The sequence below is a fragment of the Marmota marmota genome, unplaced genomic scaffold (assembly GCF_001458135.2).
Source record: "Marmota marmota marmota unplaced genomic scaffold, marMar, whole genome shotgun sequence".
Classification (NCBI taxonomy): Eukaryota; Metazoa; Chordata; class Mammalia; order Rodentia; family Sciuridae; genus Marmota; species Marmota marmota.
The window spans coordinates 864,733-873,635 of NW_025999924.1; the positions used below are offsets into that span (position 1 = coordinate 864,733).

The window sequence follows — 8,903 nt, forward strand, 5'->3', positions numbered from 1 at the left end:
TAGTAGAGGATAGGAAAGGCAGCAGAACACAACAGACACTAGTATGGCAATATGTAAATCAATGGATGTGTAACTGATGTGATTCTGCAATCTGTATATGGGGTAAAAATGGGAGCTCATAACCCACTTGAAGCAAAGTGTGAAATATGATATATCAAGAACTATGTAATGTTTTGAACAGCCAACAATAAAAAATAAAAAAATAAATTAAAAAAAAAATTAAAAAAAAAAAAAAAAAGCGATTCCAAGGAATACAGAATTACTACAGTAACAGATTAGTTAGATCCCCAAAAGGGAACTCATTTTTTTAAAAGGGAGTTCTTGGATCTACATATTTCAAGCCATAGTAAAATAATAGTTTGCAAGATGATTCTCTGAGTATTCAAAGTCCCTTCCAGCTCCAGAGGAGACTGGTGGACAGTCAGATCCTACAGTAGGTTCAAGCAGCACCTCTCCTTCTAGTTTGATTTTATTCTGAACAAATCTTACTACTTAGAACCATTAGGCACTGGCTCAATTTATAGACCATCCACTGTTTTCTCAAATGGAGGGATGGGGGGGTTTAGATCAGTAGATGGGGAGTACAGAAAAGACAAGTGCATCACTAGTCAGACTGGCGCGCCCCAAACCCATGTCCTGTAAGGAGTGCTACTCATACCCAGAGCTCCTGGTTATAATGGGAAAGGCCATGCTCAAGCCCTAAACACAAAAGCCCTAAACATAGGCCCAGTGCTCTGAGGAGAGCTCCATCACAGCCGGCCTGGCCTCCTTAAGGCCGACAGTTCATTTGGCTTTGGGTGAGGTCTCCTCACCAGATGTCCTTTTGTCTCTTTGTGTTGTGAGGGGCTGTCAACTTCATCACCGCCATAAGTAGAAGTGGGAAAAGTGGCAGATAAATGCGTATATCCATATTGGGTCCTAATAATAGAGCAATGACAAGTATTCTGAGACACTGATATTAAACATACATTCAGAAACATTCCCAATCTTCCGAGGTTTGAGATTCTCCCTCTGGCACTACCTCACCGGGTGACATTTCTCTAATCCTGCAATCTCCAGCCTGCCTGGTAAGTGTAGGGGAAATGGTGAATGAATCAACTACAACATACTTGGGCTAACAGAACTCTGCAGTTAAGAAAAGGGAAATGACAGAGGAGGCCTGGGTTGGTGTGGGAAGATTAGGCAGAGATAACACCTGAAGAGAGGATGTGTTGAGGTTTAGATGTAAGGTGTCCTTCAAAACACTACAATATAGGATGATACTGGAAATTTTAGAGGTGAAATGACTGAGAGTCTTAACCTAATCTGTGCATTAACCCACTGGTGTGGATTAACAGGGAAGTAACTATACTCAGGTAGAGAGTGGCTGTGGGAGAAGAGTTGCTGAGGGCGTGCCTTTGGGATCCATACTTTGTCCCTGATGAGCTCCGCTCTCTCTCTCTCTGTCCTGCCTGGTGGTCATGTCCAAAGCTGCTTCCCTCTGCCATGCCCTTCAGCCTTGATGTTCTACCCATCTTGTGCCCAATGCAATGGAGTTCGCCATAAACCATGAGCTTCAAATGAACTTTTCCTCCTCTGTGTTGTTCTTGTCAGGCCTTTTGGTCACAGAGATAAAAATGTTGACTAAAAAAGACTGTAAATGATCCAAGTCTCATACATTTAAAATCAGCAAAGTGCATTCTTTTTGGACAAGGCAATGTGATTGGCCTTTGGACCCTCGTCACCTAACATCCTTAGTTGTGCCTGCATTCTCCTCATATTACAAGGAAGGCCAGAGCTCCTTCTCCCAGGAATACCAATTGAAATCTACCAGCTGGGCCAGCACAGACAGTGATCCATAAAGCATAAGCCAAGATCAATAAGGCACCAGCTGGGCGAATCCAATCACCTGCCATCTTCTTAACATCCAAGTGCCACACTGGTGGTCCCAGTTCTGCCTGACCCAGTTGGAGCAAAGTGACCTTTTTTTATTCTCTGGTTTTTTTATTGGTTCTTTTTAGTTATACATGACAATATACTATGATATAATTATAAAATATGGAATATAATTTTATCTATTTCAGTCCCTAGTATTTCCCCTTTCCCTCCCTCCCTTCCACCCTATTCCCTTCCCTCTACTCTACTGATCTATTTACCTTGGTAATTTTTTTAAATTAGTGTCTTGTGGATGTATGTAATGGTGAGATTCACTGTGGCATATTCATATATGTACATAGGAAAGTTAGGTCAGATTCATTCCACTGACTTTCCCTATCCCATCTCTCCTCCCTTCCTTTTATTTTCCTTTGTCTACTCCTCTGATCTTACTTCTATTCCCCCCCCCCCACTCCGGTTTTGAATTAGCTACCATATATCAGAGAAAACATTCGATCTTTGACTTTGGGGGACTTGTTTATTTCACTTAGCATGATAGTCTCCAGTTCCATCCATTTACCAGCAAAAGCCATAAAGCCATGAATCTTCAGAGCTGAGTAATATTCCATTGTGTATATATACCACATTTTCTTTATCTTTTCATCTGTTGAAGGGCATCTAAGTTGGCTCCATAGCTTAGCTACTATGAATTGAGCGGCTATAAACGTTGATGTGGCTTTGTCATTATAGTATGCCGATTTTAAATCCTTTGGATAGATACCAAGGAGTGGGATTGCTGGGTCAAATGGTGCTTCCATTCCTTGTTTTTTAAGAATCTCCAAACTGTTTTCCAGAATGGTTGTACTAATTTGCAGTCCCACCAACAATGTATGAGTGTACCCTTTTTCCCACATACTTGCCAACACTTATTGTTACTTGTATTCTTGATAATTGCCATTTTGACTGGAATGAGATGAAATCTCAGTATAGTTTCAATTATCATTTCTCTAATTGCTAGAAATGTTGAACATTTTTTCATATATTTGTTGACCATTCATATTTCCTCTTCTGTGAAGTGTCTGTTCAGTTCCTTTGCCCATTTATTGATTGGGTTTTGGGTTTGGTTTTTAATTTTTTGTTTTTTGGGGTGTCAAATTTTTTGAGTTCTGTGCATATCCTGGAAATTAACACCCTATTTGAAAAGCCAGTGGCAAAGATATTCTCCTATTCTGTAGGCTCTCTCTTTACACTCTTGATTATTTCCTTGGCTATGAGGAAGCTTTTTAATTTGATGCCATCTGATTTATTAATTTTTGACTTTACTTCTTACACCTTAGGAGTCTTGTTAAGGAAGTCAGTTCCTGAGCCTACATGTTGGAGTGTTGGGCCTACATTTTCTTCTAGCAGGTGCAGGGTTTCTGGTCTAATTCCCAGGTCTTTGATCCACTTTGAGTTAAGTTTTGTGCAGAGTGAGAGACAGGGGTTAAGAGAACACTGACTTAAAAATTCATTTCACCTCGCTAAGACAGAAAATATGAAAAGTATCTTCCAAATCAAGGGGGAAATAACGTCTGATAAATGTTTGAACCTCTTACACCCTCCTGGCATATTCAGCTTTCTGGAGTACCTGGGTTGGTGACTGGGGCAACATGGATCTGGAGGGCATGAAAGATCCTAGAAATCTAGGGACAAAACATTGTCCAAATTTTCCCTAACTCTCACAGTCCAATCTCCGTGCTTCTTCTGGGAAGTTTCAGAATAGCTAACCCAGAAAATCCACCTCTCTTTTCCTATCATACTTCACATTCCAGAAAGGCAGGGCCCACATGCATTTAATCTTTTTTTTTAAATTTTTTTTTTTTTAAGAGAGAGAGAGAGAGAGAGAATTTTTTTTTTAATATTTATTTTTTAGTTTTTGGTGGACACAACATCTTTGTTTGTATGTGGTGCTGAGGATCGAACCGGGCCGCACGCATGCCAGGCGAGCGTGCTACCGCTTGAGCCACATCCCCAGCCCCGCATTTAATCTTTGATCCCCTGTGAGGTTGGGGATTTTGCAACATGCCTGACCCGGTAAGTAGGCAGAGCTGAGACCACAAGTCTGTCCAGGGCAAGAGGAAGTGGAGAGGAGTCAGAGTCATCGGGGATAGTGGGTGGGGAGAGGAAGAGAGGAAGGAGATTCAAGTCAGGGTTTAGGAATAGACCTGGATATCCTCAGTAGGGTCGTGACCTTGTCCTCGTGGGAGAGGCTTCTTATCTCCTCTTCAGGGAATTGACAGCACCTCTTCCATAATTTCCCTCCTCGCCTTTCCTTTTGTTTTCCTCTTTTCTGCTTCCCTTTTCTACAGTACGGTAGAAATACTATAGCCTCCCACTATAGGTCAGGATCTTATAGGAGATTATATATATATATATATATATATATATATATATATATATATATATATATATATATATATTAAGTTTGTATAACTGAATACCTGTTATACAAAGCGCTATAGTCTCTATAGGTTTTGCTAACCCAGTATAAAATTAAACAGGGAAATTTTCCAACCTGGGAAACCATTCCATGTAACACTCAACTGTAAGGGTCCAGCGAACGTCGGAGGAAGAAACCACCAAGGGACCGCGACTCATGCAACAGCAAAAGGGGTTTATTGAGATTCCAGCATGCTGGGGCTCCGTGCTCACTCAAGAAGGGAGAACAGCCCAGAGCCCAGAGCAGGGGTTGTGCAATGCTTAAGTACACTTTTTGGGGAGGGCAGGACTTTACATACATCACAGTCTCCTTTAACAAATCATCATACACCGCGGGAAAGTCAAACAACAATTCTTAGACTTGATTAGTACATACATTGGCGGGAACAGGTCGGGCGGGGGTGATAGGTCAGTTCTAAAGCGGGGTACACATTCAAACTGATAGGTTTAGGCCCTGCGATGCCTACGTGCAAGACGACACAGAGCCCTTAAGTTATTAAACAACCAGGCGGTCAGGGGAAATATTTACTGGGCGGTTCCAAGCATTGTCTTAACAGCTACAGGAATTTCAGGTTTTGCATGTAGCATAGGAACTTAACAATACCTAGTCCTTTACATTTTAACTCAGGCCTTGCAGCTTAGAAACTTTACAATGCCCGGTCTTTTACCCTTTAACTTTTACACTTTAACTTCAATTTCTTTTACCCTTACACAACGATGATCTGTCATCACCTTGAAGAACCCTTCCTGGTACAAGACACTTGTTTGTGAGTAAATCTGTGAGGCTGAGAAGAGGAGGGTGAAACAGTACACTCACAAACTGCTGGTGGCAGTGCCAGTGGGACAAATGTCCAGCAAACTATCTTTCTGTCTATAAAAATATTCATGCATCTGATCACATAATTTCCATCTTGAGTCCATGTCTTTTGGCAACAAATCAGAAAAGAAAAATAAAGGGGTATATTATAGACTCATATTCAATACCCTAAAATGGAAGCCACCAAATGTCAATGGCATGGAGCTGGTTTTATAATTTTATGGTTAGTTTTATCATTTATTATATAGTTTCATTATAGTGAATTAGACATAGTGGATTTTTAAAAACTTAATATTACTAAAAAATAGATGTTGAAATATAGCCAATATGGCTATTTGGCCATATTCCAAGGAATGGAAGAAAAGAAGTGAGAAGGTAAATAAAAGACTAAAAGAGGGAAATATTTTAACTACCCTATGACAAAATTCACCAACAATACAGTTCACATTTTACATTTAGCACTGTTTTCAATGCTTATAATGATTAGATAATTTGTAATATGAAAGCATGCTAATGAATGTAATCTGTTTACTTAGAAGAGGCTTATTCATGATTCTATCCTCTTACCAAATGACATGCATGCTCAACTATATCAGATATTTATGCAGAAGAAAAAAATAATTTCAACTTAACATAACAAAAGTGTATTTGGAATCAGTGCACTGGCTGCAGTCCTGCCATAAACCAGCTGTGTGGAGCTCAGCAAATGACTGAGGCCCCCCAGGTCTGTTTCTCTATGTACAAAAGGAAGTGGCTGAAGGGAAGCTCTAGGATCCTCAGCTCTAACAATTCATGAAACTGGCAAATTTCATCCTGTTTCCAGGAAAGGGGTGCAGGGTGTGGGTGCAACTCTATGTTCACATCAACAATGGTCAGAGACTCCGGTGGGGATAATCAGACAGGAAGTCTGGGGGATTTCTGATCTTACTGGATTAGAGGTTATCACCATCCAGTTATTTATTTATCAAATTACATTAAAATGTGCTTATGTGCTAGTAAACACTCTTATCAAGTATTAACTCATTTAATCCTCACAACCACCCTATCATGTAAGAAATATTATATCCTCATTTTACTGATGAAGAAACTGAGTACTAAGAGGTTAAAAATCTGCCCAGGGTCACTCACATGATAAACAACAGAGCTGGAACCAAATTCCAAGCAATTTAGCTCCAAAAATCATGCTCATGATCATGGATGTGATTGAGCAGGATGCATTTTTCTGTTAATCTGACAGCTGACTCTCCAATTAGGAGCTTATTATTTCATAGGAGGGGAGGCAGTCTCAAATATAAAATTGCCAAAAGCATCCTCCCTTAAGGATAGCTCAGAATATTCCAACCACCATCCTCAGCCCTCCTGGGTCTTGGTGAATTAACTGGATTTACTACAGGCTTCTGTTAAGCTAACCTTGAAAATAGATCCTGGGGGGATTTGGAATAGGATGAAAACACAATATCAACATAATCAGTGCCCTCGAGGGGGTCATCTCAGGAATGCTGGAATGAATGCTGGAATCCTCTCAAGCATTCAAGAGTCAGCCCTAGCTCACCAGGGTCTCCAAAATATCCTTACCATTCCTAGTCCTAATTCCTCCTTCAACACAGAGGGAGGGATTCAGGACAAACAATAAATATGCAATAAATATGGACCATGGAACAATAGATGTTATTCAGATGAAATTTGGTAAAGGTTCTGTGTAACTGGTTTTGCTCAATCTAGGCAATAGCATCTCTTAAAAAAAAAAAAAAAAGACCTTTTCTTTTCTGATTAAAGCAGGAGTACATGTTCCATACAAAAAAATTATACAGAAATATAGAGAGGAAAATTGATACATATTGTTATGGACTTGATTGTGTCTCTCCCAAATCTATATGCTGAAACCCCACACCAAATGTGACTGTATTTGGAGGCAGAGTCTTTAATGAAGCAATTAAGGTAAATGAGTTCATAAAGGTGGGGTCCTAATCTACCAGGACTGAGGTCCTTATAAGAAAAAGAAGAAATACCAGTTGTCTCTCTTTCTGTCTTTCTACTAGTGCACTGAGGAAAGGTCACAAGAAAGTGGCTGCCTGCAACAAGAAAACAGGTCTCACCAGAAACCAATCTGAATGGCACCTTGATCTTGAACTTCTAGCCTTCAGAACCATGAGAAAATAAATGAATAGAATTCATTTGCTTACACCACCCAGTCTGCAGCATTTTGTTATGCACCCATAATCCAACCATTCACTGTTAACCTTTTGGTAATGTATCTTCTTATCTTTTTTCTATGGGATCTCTATATTTTAAAAAACAAGAATGGGATCAAATTGTTCAGTATCCTGGGTTTCTTTTTCTTTTTTTTTTTCTCACTTCACAATGTAGAAGCAACTTTAATCAAATATGGAATATATAGTGAGTGGTGGGATGATACAAATAAGATTTACATGTAAATTTACATATTTATAAATCAATGGATAAATGAAATTGGTTGGGCTTCTGCTTTCTACATATGGGAGGTTAACAATTCTATCAGTGGGAAATATTATATATTATGTCATTCCTTTTGCAGAGACAGGCTGAAGAAATACAAAATCAAAGTGAATACTCTCAAACTCTCTCCCAGTCCTTCTGTGTCTCCAAAGAGCATGAGCCCAGAATAGAAAAAAGTCCTTTGTGAGTCTTTGGAACTGCAAGCAGCAGACTAAACCAAGTGGAGCGTGAAAGTCCCAGAGGGGGATAGAGGCAGAGCAAAACAGTGGGAGAAGTTTTCAGGAATCTGCAATACTTAACATAACAGTTACAGCCCATCCCCAACATTTAAGAGAGGCTGTTATGACTACAGAGGTCTCACCAGAATGATTTGAGGACAGTCCAAGAAAAGAAGTGAATGATGTGTCTGGGTTGGCTTGCAGCCTGGAAGTTGAAACCTGGGGTTGATGAGAGCCAGAACATAGCAGTGAAAATGCCCATAGGAACTTAGTCCCTGAAAACTCATAGAAGTCTCAGAGAAAGTGTTGGATTTTCCATAGACTGTCAGAGAGCTTGAGCCAATTTCATTTAAATGTCAGTGCACAGGGAAGCTTGGGTGGCATGCAGGTTATGATGATGTCTGTTGCATAATTTATTTATCCAGTTCCCAATTCATATTTATTTCTTCTTTTGTGCCCTAAATCATTTTTTTAAATTATCTAATCATGTCTATCAAATTGTTCTATTTGTAGAAGTTCTAGGGAGGCTAATCTCAACATTTGTAGGATCTGCTCATCCTTATTCACTCATATTAGTTGTTCTTCATATGTTCCATAATTTTAAATTATGAGATAATATTCAGTGGGAATATTCTGTGGGAGCTCGGCGCTACCTGATTTGATGCTATATACCTCCATAGAATGTTACTGGCCTGGGACAAATCTTTATATGAGAGCAAATCCATTTTTATGAATTCTTAGGTGAGACATTTGCCCCATTCATATCCCTGAACAGGACTGGTCTAAATCAATGCTACCCAACAGAAGGAAAATGTAAGTTGCAAAGGGGAGCCACCTATATAATTTTATTTTATTTTTCATGGGAGCCACCTATATAATTTTAAATTTCCTAATAGCTATATTTGAAAATTAAGAAGAAACTGTTGAAAACAATTTTAATAACATTTTATGTACTCTGATATATTAACATTTTTGACATGTAGTCAATACACAAATTATTAATGAGGTATCTTTTTTTTTAACTAAGTATCTCAAATATAGTGCATACAGCACTTTAAACT

The 8,903-nt window shown here is 39.2% G+C and overlaps 1 long non-coding RNA gene across 1 annotated transcript in view; it reads left to right on the plus strand.

Annotated features, from left to right (window-relative positions):
- The window catches only part of LOC125615734, an 18,718-nt gene extending 11,247 nt beyond the window's left edge, over window positions 1-7,471 (plus strand). The window contains exon 2 of the long non-coding RNA XR_007346318.1: window positions 7,189-7,471. This is a non-coding gene — a long non-coding RNA (uncharacterized LOC125615734). The remainder of the gene's footprint in view (window positions 1-7,188) is intronic.
- The last annotated feature ends 1,432 nt before the right edge of the window (window positions 7,472-8,903 follow it).